The 24753-nt window shown below is 40.6% G+C and overlaps 1 protein-coding gene and 1 long non-coding RNA gene across 4 annotated transcripts in view; one reads left to right on the plus strand and one right to left on the minus strand.

Annotated features, from left to right (window-relative positions):
- The window catches only part of CNTNAP5 (contactin associated protein family member 5), a 1053040-nt gene that overhangs the window by 462757 nt on the left and 565530 nt on the right, over positions 1-24753 (plus strand). The gene's annotated exons all lie outside the window — the stretch shown is intronic.
- The window catches only part of LOC123331715, a 130264-nt gene that overhangs the window by 8834 nt on the left and 96677 nt on the right, over positions 1-24753 (minus strand). For both annotated transcript variants that reach the window (XR_006548446.2, XR_006548447.2), the window contains one exon: positions 8719-8808. This is a non-coding gene — a long non-coding RNA (uncharacterized LOC123331715). The remainder of the gene's footprint in view (positions 1-8718; positions 8809-24753) is intronic.

Raw genomic sequence — 24753 nt, forward strand, 5'->3', positions numbered from 1 at the left:
CATCAATGTTGCTGTAAATGGTATTATTTCATTCTTTTTTATAGGTGAGTAATATTTCATTGTATATATGTACCATATCTTCTTTATCTACTTATCTGTGGATGAATGTTTAGGTTGCTTCATATTCTGGCTATTGTAAATAGTGCTGCTATGAACATAGTGGGCTTCCCCGATAGCTTAGTTGGTAAAGAATCCCCCTGCAATGCAGGAGACTGCAGTTCAATTCCTGGGTCGGGAAGATCCACTGGAGAGGGGATAGGCTACCCACTCCAGTATTCTTGGGCTTCCCTGGTGGCTCAGCTGATTAAGAATCCACTTGCAAGGCGGGAGACCTGGGTTCGATCCCTGGGATGGGAAGATCCCCTGGAGAAGAGAGAGGCTCCCATTCCAGTATTCTGGCCTGGAGAATTCTATTGCCTGTTTAGTTCATGGGGTTGCAAAGAGTTGGACATGACTGAGTGACTTTCACTTTCACTGTGAATATAGGAGTGCATGTATCTTTTTGAATTAGAGTTTTCTCTGGATATACTAGGCTTGCTGGACAAAGCTGCTACTTTTTTTCTGAAATATTCTTATTCTCCTTTGCTAGAATGACTCCTGGTAGCCATTCACCACCTAGATCAAATGTCACCTGCTTTCTGACTCCCAGACTCTATCATGTAGCCACATTTTATGAGCTTCAATTCTGGGTCTTAACTTATTAAATTAAAATTGCCTGGTGTTTCCTTGACTAATAACTAGTCTCTTTAGAGACAAGGTTGGAATCATGACCTAACTCTGCTATCTGAGACCCAGATCAGTGCCTGACAGCTGCTATATGCTCCCTGGATATTTAATATTTTGGCTTAAAAGCCTAACCATCCTTACTTATTTTTAAAGATTTTTTAAATTTATTTTTTAATTATATTACCCTTTTTTAATGGGTTCTCCTTTCTCTTCTATGTATTTTATAGGCACTTAAGATTATAAGATTATTAGAATCTTCCTTATACATGGGTTTCTTTATTACATCACTTTTTTCTTATTGAATAATTGAGAATATCATGGTTTCAGTTCTTCAATTGAAGGTCTTTTAAGCCTCCTCAGCCCCTTCTGGTGTATTCTGTTTTTAAAACTCTAGAAGGAATAGCATGTCTGTATTTTCCTAAGTATTTATGTCATTAAAATCTTTGCCTTTTAATTGCCTTCATTCCCTTCATAAATGACAGGACAAGGGTTCCACATTCCCAAGTTTCCCTTTGCTTCCAGGTCCCAGGGCCATCTTTTTGCTATGGTCACAATGACATTCAGAGCAACAGATTCCTTTTGCGTGTTCAGATATGAACAGTTGAATGCATGGTCTACTCTTCAAAAGATGAAAATTCCAGCAAACACTCTTGACTTCTTTGAGCCTCTGTTTCTCATCTATAAGTGACAATGGTAATTACTTTAAGGCTGACTATATCATTTTTGAGTTCAGATGCAACAAGCATGGAGCAGAGTATCTAGCAAAGTGTCGGTGCTCAGTAAGTGACAACTAGTATTAATATGGCTATAGATCCATAGAGGACATTCCTTTAATTGCCACTACATGTTGCATTTTTCAGAAACATTAATCATATTCTCTACCAGGCAGGGGCCACTTCGGATTCATATCTCTGTCTGCTCTTGCTTTCACTTCCTCTCATGGTCTCTGGGATCTCACTTCCCTGCGACTTCCAGAATCTCTATGTTCAAGAGTAGGGTAATGTGGTCACCCTACAAAGACCAAAACACAAGTCTTCCGCGTTATAATTTGTGGTCGATACTGTTCAGTTACTAAGTCCTAACCAACTCTTTGCAACCCCATTGACTGTAACATGACCAGCTTCTCTGTCCTCCACTATCTCCGTGTGTGTGTGTGTGTGTGTGTGTGTGCTTAGTTGTGTCCATCTCTTTGCAACCATCTCTTTGGACCATAGCCTGTGAAGCTCCTCTGTTCATGGGATTTTTCAGGCAAGAATACTTGAGTGGGTTGCCATTTCCTCCCCCAGGGGATCTTCCTGAGCCAGGGGTCGAGCTCACATCTCCTGTGTCGCCTACATTGCAGGCAGATTCTTTACAGAGAAGCCCAGATAAGTTTGCTCTCATTCATGTCCAATGAGTTGGTGATGGTATCTAACCATCACATCCTCTGCCAGCCTCTTCTCATTTTGCCTTCAATCTTTCCTAGCACCAGAGCCTTTTCCAATAGGTTGGCTCTTCACATCAAGTGGTGAAAGTACTGGAGCTTCAGTTTCATTAACAGTCCTTCCAATGTATATTCAGGGTTGATTTCATTTAGGATTGACTGGTTTGATCTCCTTGTTGTCCAAGGGATTCTCAAGGGTCTTCACCAGCACCACAGTTTGAAAGCACTAGTTCTTTAGCACTCAGCCTTCTTTATGATCCAATCTCATATCATACTTGGCTACTGGAAAAAATCATAGCTTTGACTATACAGACCTTTGCTGGCAAAGTGTTGTTTCTGCTATTTAATATGCTGTCTAGGTTAGTAATTGGAGAACGAAATGGCAACCCACTCCAGTATTCTTGCCTGGAGAATCCCAGGGACGGAGGAGCCTGGTAGGCTGCTGTCATAGGCTGCTGTCTATGGGGTCACACAGAGTCGGACACGACTGAAGTGACTTAGCAGCTAGGTTAGTAATAGCTTTTCTTACATCAAGCATTGTTTAATTTCATGATTGCAGTCACCATTTGCAGTGATTTTGGAGCCCAAGAACAGAAAATCTGTCACTGCTTCCATATTTTCCCCTTCTATTTGACATGAACTGATGGTACTGGATGCCATGATCTTAGTTTTTTGAATGGTGAGTTTCAAGCCAGCTTTTTCACCCTCCTCTTTCAGGTCATTAAGAAGCTATTTAGTTCTTCCTCACTTCCTGCCAGTAGAGTGGTATCATCTGCATATCTGAGTTTGTTGATATTTCTCCTAGCAATCTTGATTCCAGCTTGTGAGTCATCCAGCCAAGCATTTTGTATGATATACTCTGCATAGAAGTTAAATAAGCAAGATGACAATATATAGCCTTGTTGTACTCCTTTCTTAATTTTGAAGCAGTCAGTTTTTCCATGTCCAGTTCTAGCTATTGCTTATTGATTGTATACAGGTTTCTCTGGAGACAGGTAAGGTGATCTGGTACTCCCATCTCTTTTATAATTTTCCACAGTGTGTTGTGATCCACACATTCAAAGGCTTTAGCATAGTCAGTGAAGCAGAAGCAGATGTTTTTCTGAAATTCCTTTGCTTTCTCTATGATTCATCAGATGTTGGCAATTTGATCTCTGGTTCCTCTGCCTTTTCTAAACCCACCTTGTTCTTGAGTCACATACTGCTAAAGCCTAGCTTGAAGGACTTTGAGCATCCTTGTTAGCATGTGAAATTAGTACAATTGTATGGTATTTTGAACATTTTTTGGCATTGCTGTTCTTTGGGATTGGAATGAAAACTGACATTTTACAGTCCTCTAGACACTGCTGAGTTTTCCAAATTTGCTGACATATTGAGTGCTTTAAGACCATCATCTTTTAGGATTTTAAATAGCTGGAATTCTTTCATCTCAGCTAGCTTTGTTCATAGTAATGCTTCCTAATGCCCACTGACTTCACATTCCAGGATGTCCGGCTCTAGGTGAGTGACCACACCATCATGGTTATCTGGGTCATTAGGACCTTTTTGAACAGTTCTTCTGTGTTTTCTTGCCACCTTTTCTTAATCTCTTCTGCTTCTGTTAGATCTTTACCGTTTCTGTCCTTTATTATGCCCATTCTTGAATGAATCTTTACTTGATAGCTATGATTTTCTTGAAGAGATCTCTAGTCTTTCCCATTCTATTGTTTCCTCTATTTCTTTGCATCGTTCATTTAAGAAAGCTTTCTTATCTTGCCTTGCTATTCTTGGGAGCTCTGAATTCAGTTGGATATATCTTTCCCTTTCTACCTTGCTTTTGCTTCTCTTTACTTTGCTATTTGTAAAGCCTCCTCAGATACCCACTATCCTTCTTAAATTTCTTTTTCTTTGGGATGGTTTTGGTCACTGATTCCTGTATAATGCTATGAATGTCCTTCCATAGTTCTTCAGACACTCTTTCTACCAGATCAAATCCCTTGAATCTACTCTTCATCTCCACTGTATAATCAAAAGAGATTTGATTTAGTTCATACCTGAACGGCCCAGTGGTTTTCCATACTTTCTTCAATTTAAGCCTGAATTTTTCAATAAGGAGCTCATGATCTGAGCCACAGTCAGCTCTTGGTCTTATTTTACTGGCTTCTCCAGAGAGAGCTTCTCCACCTTTGGTTGTAAAGAACATAATCAGTCTTATTTCAGTATTGATCATCTGGTTATGTCCATGTGGAGGGTCATCTCTTGTGTTGTTGGATCACAGTCTTGTGGCAAAGGGCTTGGGTTATTTAATGAAGCTGTGAGCCACGCCATACAGAGCCACCCAAGACAGATGAATCACAGTGAAGAGTTCTGACAAAACGTGGTCCACTGAAGAAGGAAATGGTCCACTCCAGTATTCTTGCCTGAAGAAACCCCGTGAACAGTATGAAAAGGCAAAAATGTATGATGCCAGAAGATGAACCCCCCAGGTTGGAATGTGTCCAGTATTCTACTGGGGAAGAGGGAAGGGCAGTTGCTAATAACTCAAGTAAGAATGAGCTTTGGCTATGCCAAGGCAGGAACAGTGCTCAGCTGTGGGTGTGTCTTGTGGTAAAAGTAAAGCCTGATGTTGTAAGGAACAATATTACATAGAAACCTGGAATATAAGATCCATGAATGAAGGTAAATTGTACGTGGTCAAGGAGGAAATGGCAAGAGTGAACATCAACATCTTAGAAATCAGTTAACTAAAATGGACAAGGATGGCAAATTTAATTCAGATTACCATTACTGCTGTGGGCAAGAGTTGACCCTCATAGTCAACTGAAGAGTCCACAATGCAGTACTTCAATACAATCTCAAAAATGACAGAATGTTCTTGGTTCTTTTCCAAGGCAAACCATTCAATATCAGAATAATATAAGTCTATGCCCCCACCATTGATGCCAAAGGAGCTGAACCTGACTGGTTTTGTGAAGACCTATAACACCTTCTAGAACTAACATCAAAGAAACGTGTCCTTTTCATCATAGAGGATTGTAATATGAAAGTAGGAAGTTAAGAGCTACCTGGAATTGTTAGGTACTCAAATGTGCTCAAAGGCACGTTTGACCTTGGAGTACAAAATGAAGCAGAGCAAAACAGAGTTTTGACAAGAGAACATGCTGGTCATATCAAATACCCTTTTCCAACAACCTAAGAGATTACTCTGCAGATGGACATTACCAGATAGTCAATATTGAAATCAGATTGATTATGTTCTTTGTGTGACTTGTACCCTATTATGATTGTGTTTATGTGTGTTAGTTGCTCAGTTGTGTCTGACTCTTTGTGATCTCATAGATTATAACCTACCATGCTCCCCTGTCCCTGGAATTCTGCAGGCAAGAATACTGGAGTGGGTAGCCATTCTCTTTTCAGGGGATCTTCCTGACTCAGGGATTGAACCCAGATCTCCTGCATTGCAGGCAGATTCTTCACTATCTGAGCCACCAGTGAAGTCCCAATTATGATTACTACTTCTAAATAATTTCATAGATTAAGTAAATCCATGATGAACCAAGAAGATAATTTTCACGTCTTTATAAATAGTTATTTTGAACAAGTTATGCCCTCTTGCTGTCTGTCAAGTTGATTCTGGCTATGCCATGTTTCCATGTATACATATATAGCAGCCTAGCTTGCTAGGTTATATTGCTCTAAGAATTATTGAATACCTCCCCCATTATCATTTTTCCCTTTGTCACCTCTATTATCAATGAGGGTATCTGGTTTTTAAGCTTTTGTGTTTTCTCTCTCTGACCATTTTTCAGATTAATTAATCTTTGGGCAAGCACATTCTTGCCAATGAACCAAGTGAATAAAGTACATGGGTCCTTCTACATTGTTGAGTTGGTGATATAAAGATGCACATGTGAAACAAAGATATTAATGTAGAATTGTCTAAAATATATCATCTTTTATACAGTCTATGTAAGAAGAATAGATGGGAAAATGAGGAGAATCATTCTTAGTTGTGATTCATGGTGACTCTTCCTGGGAGAGAGAGCTACTATCTTCCCTATTGGTGTCAATTATTTCATGATTAAATCAACAATTGCCATTAGAAATGCCGCTAGCATCACCATTAACATCCTCCTCTACCACTGTCATTTAAGAGGTTCAGTGTGGTCCAACACACACGCCAAAGCTCACACAGTCTTCTAAGATAATAATTATTATTCCTAAGTATGTAGAAAGGAAAACTGAATTTTGTAAAGGTGAACTGACTTTAGATAAATTAGGCAATTTGCATCCTAAGCCAAATGTTTCTTCTGAGCTCTAAAAATATATATTCATTTGCTTGATTGATATCTCAATTTGATTATGTCATAAACAGCTCCAATTGAACACATCCCAAAGGGAACTCTTAATTGACTCTGACCACACTCAGTATCTTCTTATGGTCTTTCCCATCTCAATAAATATACCACTCACCCAAACCAGACCTCAGAATCTTTACTGAAATCTTTCCTTTTTCTTACTCCCCCACAGCATATTCAATAGCAAGTTCTATCAGTATTATATCCAAAAATCATCCCAAATAAATCCATTTCTTTTGTCATCACAGCTGCAAGCTTAGTTCAGTTACATCTTCTATCACCTGAATTTTTAACTCAGCATCCTGTTTTTACTCCTCTTTTCTTTTGGTCCATCATCTCTGTGACAGCCAGCAGGATCATCATAAAATACAGAGCTGAGTCACTTCCTGATGGAAACCTTTCAATTGCTTCTGCCTGACTTAGGAACAAACCAAAGCCCTGTGCAGAAAGAACTGGACTGTAGGGCCTGGCCCCTGCATGCTTCACTGGCCTTACTGTCCAGCAATATCCCTTCACTCTCTGGGCACAGACACTACATATTGGCCTTCTGTCCTCCCTCTACCTGAAATGCTCCCTCTTCCCTGTGACTTCTTAAGTTCATCTCTTAATCAGTCTCAGCTTTATTATCATCTTCTCAGATACCTGGCCATTGGTTCCCAATTTAAATAATATTACTCACATTTTTCTATCTTAAATCATATCATTATTTTCTTTCAAAGCATTGATCAGTGTCTTAGTCTATTTGAACAGAACACCATGTACTGAATGACTCATCAACAAAAGAAAACCTATTTTTTACAGTTCTGGAGGTTGGAAAGTCTAAGAGGAAGGCACAGCAAATGATGTGTCTGGTAAGGGCTCACTTCTTGGTTCATAGATGGTCATTTTCTTACCAGTCCTCACCTCATAAAAGGGATGAGGGAACTCTCTGGGTCTCTTTGACAAGGACACTAACCTCATTCATGGGGACTCCAGCCTCATGACCTAGTTTCCTCCCAAAGACCTCTCCTCCAAATACTGTCTCAGTGTGGATTAGGTTTCAATATGTGAATTTATGAATTTTAGGAGAATATAGACATTCAGTGTATAGCAATCACGATCTAGCTATAGAATATCTGTCTATATCTTGGAAGAGAGAAGGAGAAGGGCATTAGATAGACACATAAATAGATATCTAATAGATACTAACATGTGCCTTTCCTTGTAAATTACCTGTCTCATCTACCAGTTTATGGGCTCCACAAAGTTAAGGACCACAGCTACTTAGATACATTATTCTCAACATATAATGAGACCAATTTCATTTAAGGCAATTAAATTGTTGAATGAAAAACTTCCCCAAAGTGGTACAATTTGTACCATTCCTATCGCCTTGCACTTTCCACACTGCATTTGGGAGTATTTGGTCATATGATATGGTGAACTTCTGTTAAAGGGAAAATATATTCAATTTTCTAATGTCCATAATATTGTTTTATTTACCAGACCAAAGTGAGCACCGTACAATTCCTGAGCATACTGTTGTTACAATGTTGAAGGACAAAGTTTAGCTGTTGCCCAGTCCAAGAGCTCCTGGGCTAATACTCCCTGATCTTTGAGCTGTGTTCTCAAGCCTTACTCTGCATAAGAAATCATTACCTGGGAACATATAATTATAAATACCAACTCTGACCATAGTCCATCAAACCATAATTACTGTAACGGCCCCAGCATAAGCATTTTATTTTCTGTTCCTAGATAAGTGTTATGTGGAGCCAGAATTTAAAACTGTTATCTCAAAATCCTCTTCTAATCCTGAGAGTCAGTTCATTTTAGTCAGCATTGTCGTATTTGTGTCTGTGGTTGTTAATCTTAAGGACTTTCAGTATCAAGCAAATAAATTTAATATTACTATGGTAATAATGAAAGAATGGGCTCTACACTAAAACCACCAGAGATCTGAACCTAGCTTTATTACCCTTGTTTTTATCTTGGGCAATCTTGGGTCCTCTCTGAACACAGTTTATTTTTGTATGAGGAAAAGTATAATAATAGTGCTCATTTCATTTATGCAAATTGTTTGAGATAGTACTTGGCATACAATAAACTTTCAAAGAGTGTTAGCTGTGTTCATCATTGCCCTTATTTGACATATAAGCTAGTTATCAAACTTTCCCTATTTTACCTTTTCCTCCTTATTCAGGGCCACATCCCCCCTGTACCTTAAAGAAGGAAGTAAACATTTTTACATACCAGGTCCCAAAATGTTCCAACACTTCCATCAGACCATCTGGAGACTTCAGGCTAAATGGACTTCTGTCTGGGCACTTCTATTTTAATTTTCTTTAAAAAAAAAAGGAACACTAATTAATTTTAAAAAGCATTATAAATTCTGATAAGGTATAACGATCTTTCAGGCTTCCCTCACTGAAAATTACCACCATCATTTTTTATCTCCGGTTACCTTCTTTCCACAGAAAAGACTTGCTTCTATTTGGTTAATTATTGCCAAGTGGTGTCATCCACAATTCATCAGCCTCAGAGTTGAAGTCATATTCTCTTTCCCCAAATAAATCTCTTTGTCATCCCAGCCTCAGCTGCCCTCTTTGTTTTTTATCTCATCATCTGGGGCCATTTATCACACATGGTAGAGACCCCAGAGTTGTATATTTCATCCTTGGCATGATCAAGGCCCATATGGCCTTATTATAGGGAACCTCAAAGCCAAGTTTATAGCATGCAAATCCTGGAGAAATAGAAAAGTGGGATGGTGGCAGTCATACCTGCAGGCTTGGAGGCCCCCATGTAAGCTTTGAATCTCACTTTGTAAATCAAAGCATTTTATCACTGGATAAATTTACAAGATCATTCATTGCAACTCTTTAATTTTTGTAGATGAGGAGATGGAGACCCAGAAATTTCTTAAGAATAAGAAAAAAATAAAGATTTAACTAAATCCCAATTGGGATTAACATACGTAAACCATTGGTACTATGTATGCAATAGATAACTAATGAGAACCTACTCTGTAGCTCAGGGAACTCTACTCAATGCCCTGTAGTGACCTAAACGGGAAAGAAGTACCAAAAAGAGAAGATATATGTGTTCAGTTCAGTCACTCAGTCGTGTCTGACTCTTTGCGACCCCATGAATCGCAGCACGCAAGGCCTCCCTGTCCATCACCAACTCCCGGAGTTCACTCAGACTCACGTCCATCGAGTCAGCGATGCCATCCAGCCATCTCATCCTCTGTCGTCCCCTTCTCCTCCTGCCCCCAATCCCTCCCAGCATCAGAGTCTTTTCCAATGAGTCAACTTTTCACATGAGGTGGCCAAAGTACTGGAGTTTCAGCTTTAGCATCATTCCTTCCAAAGAAATCCCAGGGCTGATCTCCTTCAGAATGTGTACGTATAGCTAATTTGCCTTACAGTAGAAACTAACTCAACTTTGTAAAGCTACCATTCTCCAATAAAAATTTAAAAAGAAATAAGTTAGTTGAAAAGAATGAGATCTGTTTACTCTTCTTTTTTTCAGTTCATTTAGGAATCACAGAAAAATCTCTTCTATGAAAAAACAAATAAACACAAATATGTGCAATGAAAGCACATTACCTTAGGTCAACTTTTCTGATCTATCTTAAATAATTCTACTGATTGATTCAGAGTCTTAAAATTCCTTCAACAGACAATAAACATTACTCAGTATCCCCCACCTTTGCTTAGCTTTGGAGATAGAGAAGTAAGTAACACAACCTGTCTTTTTGGAACTCAAGGATTTTTAGTAGCTTCAAAAAGCACACAAGTAAATGCTTGTAGTCAAAGTTGAGGAAACCAAGTCTTTTGTGAGGTTCCCAAAGGAAGGGAAAACTGAGAGTTAACATGTTTCCTGATGATTTAATGTCCTGCTGCCCAGGGTGTAATTTGACTGACTGTATCACACTTGAGTCCCATGACCTATATGATAACATTGGTGACTGTAAAGGAAAACTTGAAAGGAAAAATTTGACTCCATACTGATTCTGCTTCTGTGACTTTAACCCTTATTTGCCATTTGCAGCTGCTGCTTTTGTTATTATAGGTGTACATAGTGGCCTGCCTCAGGAACACTGCCCCTACTCACCCTTAAGCCCAAAAAAAAAAAGAAAAGAAAGTGAACTCACTCAATTAATATTAATACTTAGATTGATCACTTAGTGCAGCAGTGGGTTCCTACACAAATGTCAAGGTCTTTCTTCCTATAGTTTGTTTTACAATTACCCCTTGTTGAAATGGTCACTGGAGTAATCTACTGTGATTCCCTCTCTGGCTTTCTGGCACTAAGCTCTGTTGACTGTGCCCAGATAGTATCATTAGCAAAGAGTGTTTAATTTCCCAAACATAAAAACATGATAAATCTTTAATTTTAAGCAAAATAACAACTAGGTGCAGGTAGGGGGATGGGGGCTCTCCAATTCTGACAGTGTTATTTAAATGTCCCATTATGAGAACACTTTTTCAGTATGCAGTTATGTTGTTACTAAACCCAAGTTGATATGCTTAATGCACAGTGAAAGCAAATAATAGCAAAAAATCCAAGTTTGGTGCAGAGAATGTTTTATTGTAGGACCACAAGGAGAATGGAGGCTCAAGCACACACACACAAAATCTCTGGACTCCCCAGAGGGTTTCAGCAAAGCCTTTTTAAAGGCAAGATGAAGGAGAGGTGTGGTTAGTTGTGGCAAATTTCCTGGCACGGGAATTCTTTATTCATGCAGCTGTTCACTTAAATCAGGTAATAACGCTCCTGTAACTTTCTTTCTCTGTATGAATCAAAAAATATTATACCCTTAAAGGTCAGAGCCTTGAAAATGGGCTCTCCTATACATTTCAGGTTATATGCAACATTTTTAACTTGAAACAGAATCAATAGAATACAAAGATTAAAAGAAATAAACCTAATATGGGATCAGATGTGTTCTTCCCTGTTATGTGTGTGGCTGAGGGCCACTGGTGATCATGTGAAGCAACAGAAGCAGCTCACAAGTGAATTATGCTCTTTTCACAAGGGTTCTCTGTGCAATAGCAGCCTTTGCTTTGATCCTTTCTTCTGTGAACTTGTGACTAGGATTTATGGAACCTTATCATCAACTGGATGGAGATGAGTTTGAGTAAACTCTGGGAGTTGGTGATGGACAGGGAGATGTGGCGTGCTGTGATTCATGGGGTCGCAAAGAGTCGGACATGACTGAGCGACTGAACTGATCCCTCTGATTAAACCTTTCAACCTGTCTGCCTTGAGGTGGCCATATGTCCCAGTCCATTCCATATGATTCTAGTCCATGCTTGTCATCTCAGTTTTGTTATCTGTTCCCCTGTTCACTCCCCCCCTTTGTTATTAAAAAATTGTAGGGACTATAATTATGCTTTGCTTTGTTGTGTCCTGTACCACCAGAGAGATTCATTTGCTTTGTCAGTGTTACTGTGTCTGATTGCTGAATAGGACAGTTCATGTGGCAATGATTTTGCATCTCACAGTTTAGCACAGAGACCAAAGTGAATAAAGAACATGCCCAGTGATTTGCCAGTGTACTTAAGAATAAACAATGGAAGGATTTCTATTACTTTGGAAGTTCCCTAAAATAAATACATTATTTCAGTTTAGTCTTGTAGTTGGCTTCCCTGGTGGCTCAGATGGTAAAGAATCCACCTGCAATGCAGAAAACCTAGGTTTGATCCCTGGGTTGGGAAGATCCCCTCAAGGAGGGCATGGCAACTCTCTCCAGTATTCTTGCCTGAGAATCCCTATTGACAGAGGAGCCTGGCGGATTACAGTCCATGGGGTCACAAAGAGTTGAACAAAACTGAGTGACTAAGCACAGCATTACTAGTGAAGAGCTCAGTGGAACTGCAAATTTTAGGTATGCTGAGTGTTACTGAGTCCAAGCTCATACTGCTCTCTGCATCACAGGCCAATATATTGAGAGATGAGTAATGGGGCAAAGTATAGAGCCTTTATTCAGAAAGCCAGCAGATCCAGAAGACAGGGGACTACCCCAAAAAATCATCTTGCCCAGGTTTGGATGCTAGTTTTATTTATGACAAAGAGCAGGAGGTCAGGAGGTATCATAAAAAAGTAATAAGTTGTTGCAAATATTTTCTGGTTCCAGCCAGATTCCAGAGTGGATGTGTTAATTTCTTCCTTCCTGCAGCCATTCACTGGTGGGCTGGTCAGAGTATGAGCTTAAACAAAGGAACTTTAGTTTAAGCTCAGCCATGGGAGGCAGAGTTCCCAGAGATGGGCCATTATGTACACTTGAAGCTATAGGCAACATTCCTTTAGTGATTAGCTTGTAGCAAGAGCAATATAGAATGCGAAGTTTAAAGTTAAAGAAATATCCAACGTGGAGTCAGTTTTGTTCTTCCTTATTCCAAGAACTGTCTACAAGTGTAAGCTGGCCAAAAAACATTTTAAGAAGGCAAGTATGAGGGTCAGTGTATCCACTAAAGTTAGGATTGGAATTTAAAGTTTCTATTTTGTTTTGTGTACTGACTGGTTTTTTTTTTATGTTGTCTTCTTAGGACCTATTTTTTTTCCCCCCAAACTACTCTCATGCACAGACACACCAGAAATTCTGTAAGAAAAGCTATTCTTAGGAATTGTCACAGTCAGTTTTGGAAACTTACACTGTTTTCACAGTTCATCTGATGTTATCATGGGCTTCTGATAAGGCCTGTAAAAGTCACAGAGTTGGTGGAGGATCTCTGTAAATGTGAGTTGACTGTGGAAACCTCTGTGGTCTGTAGATTGCTAATCAAAGCCCTCAAGTATTCAGTGCAAGTATATGGTCTGAATAATAATCACTTTTCTTATATAAAGTATCATGAGATAAGGCTTCAAACTGTAATTATGTTGAAAATCATGGTTACTGCAAACAGCCCCAGAGTCTGAGACACACTGATTTTCTCAGAATGAATCAATGGTTTCTCTTGTCAACTTTGAGTTCCCTCTTTCCTTCTTGTAAGAAAATAGACTCCATGTCACAAGCCCACATGAGAACCCTTCTCAGCTCACTTGAGGATTCAAGCTCGGAATCTTTTATTCAGTGGAATCCTTTTTTTAGCTGGTTTGTTGACAAGCTACCAACATCCATCAAACATGCCAGAATATGCCTCCAGAACTTTGTCTTTCTCTGACAACAAGCTATGACAACTGGGTCAGCAATTATGGTCTCGTGGGAAGTCGGCCAAACACTGGCATTTCTCAGTACTGCTGCAATGGAGGGGAGTGAATGTGGATTTATCTTGACCTAAAAGGAGAGGTTTGTGAGCTGGAGGAGCTGCCCTTATCCTAAAGACTCCTCAGATTCACAATCGACCTAACCTTAATATTCTAGCAAAATCTGCCAGTGTATGACCATCTTATCAAACCACAAATTGAGTTCATTTTAATGAGATTCTAAAAATCGATTTTCAGGATGACGGAGAATGGTCCACTGCAGGAAGCAAATATCTAACAGCTGTGTTCTGGTTGGCATTGTAGGTAAAAAAAGGAACTCTGATGAGTGGTCATCATGTATTAAGGGCAGGAAAAAGGAAAAAAGAACACTCAAAAGACCACATTAGGGCTTTGTCACCTTGGCAGGAGACAATGAAATTGGGTAATTCCACTGAGGGAGAGGTTTAGGTAGTTAGGATTGGAATGTGCACTGACCAAATAAATACTATGGAAGGATTTTATAAAATCCAGAGAGTTCTTTCTAAAAGCCCAACTGGCCATGCATGTTCCTTATTTTTAATACTTTAACAGTTATTTCTCCATTGATCTCAAGGTCCCATTAAAACTCATTATTTAATTGTTAATAGGATCCTCCATTGTAAAACCCCTGACTCTCTTCCCAGCCTCTTGCATCCCTACTCTCCTAGCTTTCTTTTAGCCCAGAGGGTCTCAAACTTCAGTGAGCATCAGACTCACCTAGAGGGCTTGAAAACATGCAAATGTCTAGGTCCTAAGCCCAGAGTCTCTAATTCCATAGGTCTGCAATGATATCCTAAATCGTGTACTTCTAACAAGCTTCCTGGGGATACCAAGGCTACTGGTGCAGAGAGCACACCTCTGGAATAACTGGTCCAGCAAGTTGGAATCTTTGTGGATCGGAGATCTGACCCTCTGAAACAGGAACCTCCTTCTTTCTGTTAGCAATGACGTTTACACATACCTCACCTGCCTAACCTCTATGCATCCCTATGATGCTTAGGACTAGGGAGAAGTATTATCTCCTGCTGAAGAGGGTTGAACATCACTCCTTTAGACTTCTTCAGCACCGAGTGCTCAGCCCCTTCCCAGGAATGTGTAATCGTGTAGCACTGCCTCCAGCTTAGCCTTTGAGACCAGGGACCTCTATTGATTTCATCGCTATCCACCTGTGCTGAACATGGACCTCACCATGTGGAGGGGGTCTCAATAAAGGCTCAAATATGAGAATGTCTGGGTGAAGTGAGACCCCCAAATCAACCAGAGTAAGAGGCTCAAGCTTAGTGGAGGTAATGAGGGTGGGGAGGACATTGCATATCTACCCTTAAAAAGCCAAGAACTGTTGTTCTGATGGAACTTGGTCTGTGAGTAAAGGAGCAAAGGCAAAAAGAGCAGAGGCTGTGAGGAAATTAATATCAACCTGTAAGGAAAAAAACCCCATTCATCTTTCCTTAAATGGGCATCTTCTTCCTTAGACACTCACTCAGACATACATTCCTTAGGCATGCCTGATTCTTCCTGGACCAGAGTCATGCACAGTCTCCCTGTCCATGAGGTGTTTCATGCCATAATCCTCACACTGACACCCCACTTTCTAATGAGGAAACATTTAGGGCTTCTGTGTCAAACAACTCATTACTGTGTGTATGCCTTGTGGCAGGGTATGTAATCTTCCCAAGCTTTGGCTTCTCCTTTTTACAAATGGGGAAAAATATGAACCTCCTAAGGCTGTTAAGAGGAACATTAAATTAGGCAAAATATGCTAATTAGTTTCTTCCTCCCCTGGAGAAAGGATTGCTAATCCAAATGAAGAAATCTGTACGAGTGGCTTAGAAAAGCTGTGATAGAGAGTGCAGAGGATATACTTAGTTTTGTCAGTTATTTTCTCAGTGCTCTTAAAACTATACTCTGAGGTGATCACACACTTCATCTGCCAGTAGGATCCTTCTCTAACCTTTATGCATCTTTCAATGCTTTCTTCATTTTTTCCTGTTTCTTTTTTTTCATATTGTTAAAGAGCATCTTGCTTCAAGACATGTGTAAAACATGAATGAAGATATAGATCTTCATAACTAGATCTCATGGTGCAAATTAATACCAAAGGAGAATATTAGGACAAGGTGGTTACCATAGTATCTATTCAGGAAAGTCCAGTATATAATATAATTGTTTATCTTAAGAGCTGCTGCTGCTGAGTCACTTCAGTCGTGTCCAACTCTGTGCGACCCCATAGACGGCAGCCCACCAGGCTCCCCCATCCCTGGGATTCTCCAGGCAAGAACACTGGAGTGGGTTGCCATTTCCTTCTCCAATGCATGAAAGTGAAAAGTGAAAGTGAAGTAGCTCAGTCGTGTCCAACCCTCAGCGACCCCATGGACTGCAGCCTACCAGGCTCCTCTGTCCATGGGATTTTCCAGGCAAGAGTACTGGAGTGGGGTGCCATTGCCTTCTCCGCTCTTAAGAGCAGCACTGTAAAAAGATGGGCCTTTTTTTTTTTATATGTTATATCTGTGGTAGCCAAGTGAAGTTGGGAATCTGAATGCTTAATTCTCTTGTGTCTGGAGGAATTATTAGCTTTTCAGTGGAGAAATCTCTAATCCTTCTTAAACACATTTTTTAATGTGATTTCTCCATCTCTGAAATGGCTGGTGCATTTTGCATGAGACTTGACTAATATTGCAAAGGTTCAGGGTATTTGAGTTATCTTGGACTGCCGAAGTGTTTCTCTCATCGGTCTTCAGTGGTGTTAAGGGAAAACCTGTCACACTTCTGAGCTCTCTAACAGGGGCCTCTTATCTTTGTTATAAAGAGCATTTGCGAAGAACTCAGGAATCGTGACTGAGCGCCTCCAGAGAAACAAACTCTTTGAGTGTGAATGGGTAGCCTGGCTTGTAGGATGGGGGCAGGTCACAGGAGAGGAAGTCAGGGGACAACTGACAGCATTGCCCTCAGGCATAGGTACTGCACTAGGTCCCTAAATCCGTTCACATGAAATTCTGGGTTCTGAATTAATGAGGTGATTTATACACATCTGAACCCTCTTGCCAAGGGATTGACTGTCCTGCTGGAGAACAGCAGAGTAAACACATCTGGAAGCAACTAAGTGTCAAAATCTGGTTGGGAGGTGAATTATCAAAAAGAGTGGCAGTGTGCTCAGTGGAAGACTAACTTGTGGGAGGAAGCTGCTAAGGGAAGGGCTAAGCACCAGACTAATGAGCCACATGTCAAAGCATCAGCCAGAGAGGGGCGGCACTCGGGAAGGTTCTCAGCACACGCAAAGTAAGCCTAAGCCCCATTGGGTTGTTTGGATTTCCAGCTCTGCAACTTACTAACTGCGTGTTCCTTGTGCCATAGTGTCCTCACTTGTAAAATAGCAATAATAAAAATAATGTGTTCCTCATAGTGTTACTGAACACATGTTCAAGTGCCTAATGCACAGTGAGGCCAAACAAACTGAAATGATGAAGTCGGGAGCAGAGAAAGATGTATATCAGGGACATGCAAGGAGATGAGTGGCTTGTGCCCAGAAACCTCCCAGTTCCCTGAAATGTTCCAGTAAAGCTGGATCATCGAAAAAGCAAGAGAGTTCCAGAAAAACATCTATTTCTGCTTTATTGACTATGCCAAATCCTTTGACTGTGTGGATCACAATAAACCGTGGAAAATTCTGAAAGAGATGGGAATACCAGACCACCTGACCTGCCTCTTGAGAAACCTGTATGCAGGTCAGGAAGCAACAGTTAGAACTGGACATGGAACAACAGACTGGTTCCAAATAGGAAAAGGGGTACGTCAAGGCTGTATATTGTCACCCTGCTTATTTAACTTATACACAGAGTACATCATGAGAAACACTGGGCTGAAGAAGCACAAACTGGGGTCAAGATTGCCGGGAGAAATATCAATAACCTCAGACTTGCAGATGACACCACCCTTATGGCAGAAAGTGAAGAGGAACTAAAGAGCCTCTTGATGAAAGTGAAAGTGGAGAGTGAAAATGTTGGCTTAAAGCTCAACATTCAGAAAACTAAGATCATGGTATCTGGTCCCATCACTTCATGGGAAATAGATGGGCAAACAGTGGAAACAGTGTCAGACTTTATTTTTGGGGGCTCCAGAATCACTGCAGATGGTGATTGCAGCCATGAAATTAAAAGACTTTTGCTCCTTGGAAGGAAAGTTATGACCAACCTAGATAGCATATTCAAAAGCAGAGATAGTACTTTGCCAACAAAGGTTTAGTCAAGGCTATGGTTTTTCCAACAGTCATGTATGGACGTGAGAGTTTGACTGTGAAGAAAGCTGAGCACTGAAGAATTGATGCTTTTAAACCATGGTGTTGGAGAAGATTCTTGTGAGTCCCTTGGACTGCAAGGAGATCCAACCAGTCCATCCTAAAGGAGACCAGTCCTGGGTGTTCATTGGAAGGACTGATGCTGAGGCTGAAACTCCAATACTTTGGCCACCTGATGTGAAGAGTTGACTTATTGGAAAAGACCCTGATGCTGGGAGGGATTGAGGGCAGGAGGAGAAGGGGACCACAGAGGATGAGATGTTTGGATGGCATCACCGACTCGATGGACATGAGTTTGAGTAAACTCCAGGAGTTGGTGATGGACAGGGAAGCCTGGCGTGCTGTGATTCATGGGATTGCAAAGAGTTGGACATGACTGAGCAATTGAACTGAACTGAAAAGCATTTTAAAAGGCAAGGTGAGGGAGAGGTGTGGTTTGTTGTTGCAAACTTTGTCAGAATCCTATGTTCTTGCAGCTGTCCTGTATGTCAGGTCAAGATGTTCCTTTAAATCTCCATCTTGAAGTCGCTCAGTCATGTCCGACTCTTTGCGACCCTGTGGACTGTAGCCCACCAGGCTCCTCCGCCCATGGGATTCTCCAGGCAAGAATATTGGAGTGGGTTGCCATTTCCTTCTCCAGGGGATCTTCCTGACCCAGAGATCAAACCCAGGTCTCCTGCATTGCAGGCAGACACTTTAACCTCTGAGCCACCAGGGAAGCCCCAAGACAAATGTTATTCTCTGTTTTGCAACTTTTTACCTCTGTATGAATAGAAAGATGTTACACCCTTAAAATGGACTTATGCTGGATATGTCAGGCTATAGCCAACATTCTTAAAACAAAAGCACTAGAATGCAAAGGTAAAAGAAACAAATCTAACAGGGCATCAGATTTGTTCTTCCCTATTATTTACTCTTCCCAATCACCAATAGGTGATTGATATGATTAAATAAATTCAAGCACAAAAAGCATTTAGAGCATTACAGGGCTCAGAGTGTGTGTTCTATACATGTTCCTATGTCCTTCAATATAGACATGCATGCATATCACACACACACACACACACACACACACACACACACACAAACACACAGACTTGGAGTAGGATGAAGGTTGTGGGGAGAAGTAGTGGATGAGGGGAGAAAGGAGGACAGAGACCGTTCAGTTCAGTCACTCAGTCATGTCCGACTCTTGGCGACTCTGTGAACTGCAGCACGCCAGGACTCCCTGTCCATCACCAACTCCCGGAGTCTACCCAAACCCATGTCCATTGAGTCGGTGATGCCATCCAACCATCTCATCCTCTGTTATCCCCTTCTCCTCTGCCCTCAATCTTTCCCAGCATCAAGGTCTTTTCAAATGAATCATCTCTTTGCATCAGGTGGCCAAAGTATTGGAGTTTCAGCTTCAACATCAGTCCTTCCAATGAACACCCAGGACTGGTCTCCTTTAGGATGGACTGGTTGGATCTCCTTGCAGTCCAAGGGACTCTCAGGAGTCTTCTCCAACACCACAGTTCAAAGGCATCAACTCTTCAGCACTCAGCTTTCTTTATAGTCCAACTCTCACATTCATACATGACTACTGGAAAAACCATAGCTTTGACCAGACGGCCCTGAGACAGGTAGAATTTAATTTTTGTGCAAAGGGGGTTTACTGAAGGGCTTTAGCAAATGGGATGGGAAATTGACAGAATGGTTCAAAGGGAGGTTGCAGAGGTTGAGTCCAGCAGGGCAGTTATAAGGCTATTGTGAGAATATGGATAGTGATGAAGGCTTGGATAAATGTCTGCTCAATGCAATGTGAGGCATACTGAACCCCAATCTCAGATTTCCTTTATACCATGCTCTTCATACCCTCTTCACATCATGCTTCAGATCTTTACCCCTGCAGCAATGGCTTTGGATTAATGATGGAATTAGGGAGTAAAATATTGAGTGACTCTTCATTTCCAAGAATGATTTATATAATTCTTGTAGAGCCTTTTAGAGGAAGTTTCTCTTAGCTCTATCGTACAAATAGGACCTTGAAGCTTGGAGAAGTCAAAAAAGTTGTCTCAAGTCCCCTAGCTAGTAAATAGCAAAACCAGATTTGAAACCCAGGTCTGTGAGACTTCAACAATATTTTCTTTTTTCCTGCCCTATTGATCAATTCAGTTTTCTTAAGATCTCGTGGCAACATGAAGATATATTTTCTTAGAAGTAACCTATGTCATCACCACTTATAGCATTGATAAAGTCCCTAGATTAGCTAGATATTTGAAGGATTGAATTGCAGATCATGAATGCTGGGATGAATTGGAAAAGAGATAGTGCCATGGAGTGGAGAAAGGAAGAGTCTTCTCCCCTCAGCAATATTACTACCATCACTGTTGGGCCCTCTTCCAGGCTGTTTTGGCCTCCAGGCAATAAGACGTGGCATGAAGGCTGGGAAACAGGGGGTGAGGGGTGGGGAAGGGCAATATCTCTTTCCTTCTGATTGTTCCTGGAATCTTAACAAACGACTTGAGCATATCTTCTTGAAAGTTTTCCAAATTTCTCATGAAACAATTAGATCAAGGCATGTCTTTTCAATAGTAACTCAGAAATGCATGCTTATTCATATCAGAAATCACCCCACTCTCAGAGTCATATACAATGTTTGAACTTTATACTGTTCCCATAGCAGTGGGCGTACCCTTCTATTTTAGCTCACGATGTGCCATATTAGTGTCATGGCTCACCAGTTGTATGTGCCATGTCCCCTCACTCAGCACTAGGCTCCTAAGGACTCAGTTCCTAATCCAGAGTCTGGTGCAGAGTCAAGGGGGAGGTTTCAGAATAGAGCAGGAAGACACAGGTGCAGACCTGCACACAAAGAATTTCAAGTAGAGTTTGAAGTATGGCAGAACAGAAAACTTGGGGCCAACTTGCATCCCTGGGCAGTAAACCATTGACTCAAAAATTGAAAAGCATTATTGTAGGTGAGAAAGTGGGGTGTCAGCCACAAGAGTAGACTGGGGAGGAATGCAAGGTCCTCCATGTATCCTAAACACTGTTAATACTCCTAATTCCTCTTTAGGATTTAACACAAGTAACATGCCAGATATGATGGCATCCCTTTGTATATACATTATCACTTTATATGGATAAGCACATTTGATGTTCACAGCAGTCTTCTCTGAAGGATGCAATTACCCCATTTTATAGATGAGGATATCAAGTCTTCACGATATAGAGCTGCAAACATGACCCAGTTAAGCTACAGCCATCACAGTTTAACATCCATGCTGTTATCTACATTATGATCCTTATTATTCTATGATTGATACCAGCTTGCTGTCTATAGTCTCCACTTGGTTTTGGTAGAGACTGGTTTCAGAGGACAGAGGTAGAAGCATTGATGGGGTGATGGGGGAGAGGGTCTGAGAAAGTTGAGGATTGGTGAAAATCCCTCTGTCTCTGGACTATTTCATTTTTGGGTCTCAGGTGTATTAGCAACCTTGGTTAGAACCACTTTATTCCATAGGAATAAATTATGAAACTGTATTTTAAAATTAATTACCAGAAAAGTATGGTTTCATTTTTATTTTCATTTCAAAATTTCAGCTTTCCAAAGGATATTTCTAGCTCCTTGGTCAAAAAAAAAAAAAAAGCAAAAACTTAATTTATTACTGTGTATGCTCAAGGTGAGGATTTTAATTGCTTGGTGAATAATAAAAAGATTGAGTTTTATCAAGTAGTTAATTTCAAATAAGAATAATTTCACCCCCTTCATACACCCATTCACCACAATCCCACCCACATAAGATGGTATATAATGGATCTGTTTTAAACTGTAATTAAACAGCCTTAACATTCTCCTATTACAAAAGTAATAAAATATTTTTTGTAAAAGTTTTTATGATAAAAGAATAGAAAATATAAAAATACCTATAACAACACCTCCAAAGAATCACTATTATTTATTTTAAAGGCTATTTTTAAAGAAATTTACATTCACAGCAGAATTAAGGAAAGTACAGAGGAAGGTATAGAAAATTCCAGTATACCCCTGGCTCTCACAAATACAAGTCCCCCTCCCCCATTATCAGTGTCCCTATCAAAGTGGTACATTTATTACAGCTGATGAACCTACACTGACAAAAAACAATCACCCAAAGTCCACATTTTACATTATGGTTCTGAAGAGGAAAATTTAAAAACTTTCACCCAGCTAGAAATAACCTCATGCTCACTCTGCTTCTGTAACTCAGCTGCTGCTGTGCTACTAAGTCACTTCAGTCGTGTCCGACTCTGTGCAACCCCATAGACGGCAGCCCACCAGGCTCTCCCGTCCCTGGGATTCTCCAGGCATGAACACTGGAGTGGGTTGCCATTTCCTTCTCCATTGCATGAAAGTGAAAAGTGAAAGTGAAGTCGCTCAGTCGTGTCTGACTCTTCGCGACACCATCGACTGCAGCCTACCAGGCTCCTCCGTCCATGATATTTTCCAGGCAAGATTACTGGAGTGGGGTGCCCTGTAACTCAGCTAGCTCCTTGCAAAGTCACATGGGAAAGCCCAAACTCTACAGAGCCTAATCCTCACCCTGTAGCAAGGTTCCCTGATTTAAAGACCTGATGGGATGACTTGTCTACTGAAGGACATTGGCCTGCTCCTGAAGGATTATATTGGATTTGTGGGACTAACGCATATTTGATTTTACCAGCCAACTGGTGGGGGGCATGGTATTGGAGACTATCCATCCCTCCCTTTTCCTCCTTCCCCTAGCCCAAGGTGAATCGTTGGGAGTCCCAGTTAATAAAGACAGAGGTCCCACCAAAAAGCTCAGATCTCTACAGATTGGAGACTGGAAAGATGACAATGGCCTTCTGAATGCATATCCAATACTATGGGCCAGCCACAAGGGCAGAAGATGGGTCCTGGGGCTACTGGGCTGAAACTTACATCATTCACCCTTGTCAATTACTCAACCCCTGTAATCCTGCTTAACCATGTTTGTGTAAAGGTCAGGCATCCCCCTGCTGTGTCCTAACTGCTGTTTCTGTGTGCATGAGACCCCTAATTTGAACTTGCCTATTAACAGCACTGTCCACTAAAGTCTGGGGTCATGTACTGTCTATAAAAATTCTGTAACTCCTTTGTTCTGGGCGCAGAGCTGGAAGAGTTAACTCCTTTGGGTGCACTGGAGTAATGAACCTGGTTTCTCCAAATTTCTGAGCGTGGTGCTTGGTTTTTGGACAATAAACCTGAATTCTCCAATTCTCCGAGTGTGGTGCTTGGTTTCTTGATGGTCCGACTTCTACAACAGTTCACTGTTGGTGTTGTATATTCTGTAAGTTTAGAGTAACATATAATAACATGCATCTTATCATTTCAGTATCTGTATTTTCACTGTCCTAGAAATCCTCTGTGCTCTGCCAATTCCTCTTTCCCTCTGATCAACCCCTGGCCTCTACTGATCTTTTTCCTGTCCCATAGTTTTGCTTTTCCTAGAATGTCATGCTTCTGGACTCATTGAGTAGCATTTTCAGATTGACATTTTTTCATTAAGTAATATGTATTTAAGGTTTTTGTTTGTTTCTTTCTTTTCATGGCTTGACAGTTCATTTCCTTTTAGTGCTATGCAGTATTCTGTTATCTCAATGCACCACAGTTTAGTTATCCATTCACCTGGTGAAGTGTATTTTGGTTGTTTATAAGATTTGGCAATTATAACTGAAGCTGTGTGCAGGTGTTTGTGTGGACTCAAGTTTTCAACTCTTTTGAGTAAATACAACAGAGTTAGATTGCTAGATGGTATAAGTAGAGTACATTTAGCTTTGTAAGAAACGACCAAACTGTCTTCCACGGTGGCTGTACTGTTCTGTGTCCCATCTCTCAATGAATGAGACTCCCTATTGCTCCACATCCTCCTACCTCAGCATTAGGTGGTGTCGGTGTTTCCGGGTTAGGCCATTCTAATGGGCGTACGTTTAACAGTGCCACATTATTTTAATTTGCATTTCTCAGGTGATGTGTGATGTGGAGCATCTTTTCAGATGCTTATTTGCCATCTTTCTATATTCTTTGGTGAGGTAAGACTCATATTTGAAAGCTGCTTAGAGAGTAGTTCTTAAAAGTTCTCATCACAAGAAAAAAATTCTGTGACTATGTAAAATACAAAAGTTAAATACACTTTTTGTGCTGCTGATTTTGCAATATATATAAATATCTAATCATTGTGTGGCACCCCACTCCAGTACTCTTGCCTGGAAAATCCTATGGGCGGAGGAGCCTGCTAGGCTGTAGTCCATGGGGTCGCTAAGAGTCGGACACGAATGAGTGACTTCACTTTCACTTTTCACTATCATGCATTGGAGAAGGAAATGGCAACCCACTCCAGTGTTCATGCCTGGAGAATCCCAGGGATGGGGGAGCCTGGTGGGCTGCCGTCTATGGGGTCACACAGAGTCAGACACGACTGAAGTGACTTAGCAGCAGCAGCAGCAGTAGCAACAGCAGCAATCATTGTGTTGTACACTTGAAGCTAATATAATGTTGTAGATCAATTATGCATCAATAAAAAAAGGAAAAGAAAATTTCTATTAGCTTTTTGACATACAATTTTCAGATATGGTTATTCATATCTGCTACATAAGCTTATCTAAATTGTAATTACCAGGACTTCCTTTTATGCTTTCACAATAATGAATATTCATTTTTATATGAAAACTAAAATGATACATATCATCAGCATAAGATAAGGCAGGCGTGATAAGGATGCAAGATATTTGCACTCTCT

Source organism: Bubalus bubalis, chromosome 2 (assembly GCF_019923935.1).
Source record: "Bubalus bubalis isolate 160015118507 breed Murrah chromosome 2, NDDB_SH_1, whole genome shotgun sequence".
Lineage (NCBI taxonomy): Eukaryota > Metazoa > Chordata > Mammalia > Artiodactyla > Bovidae > Bubalus > Bubalus bubalis.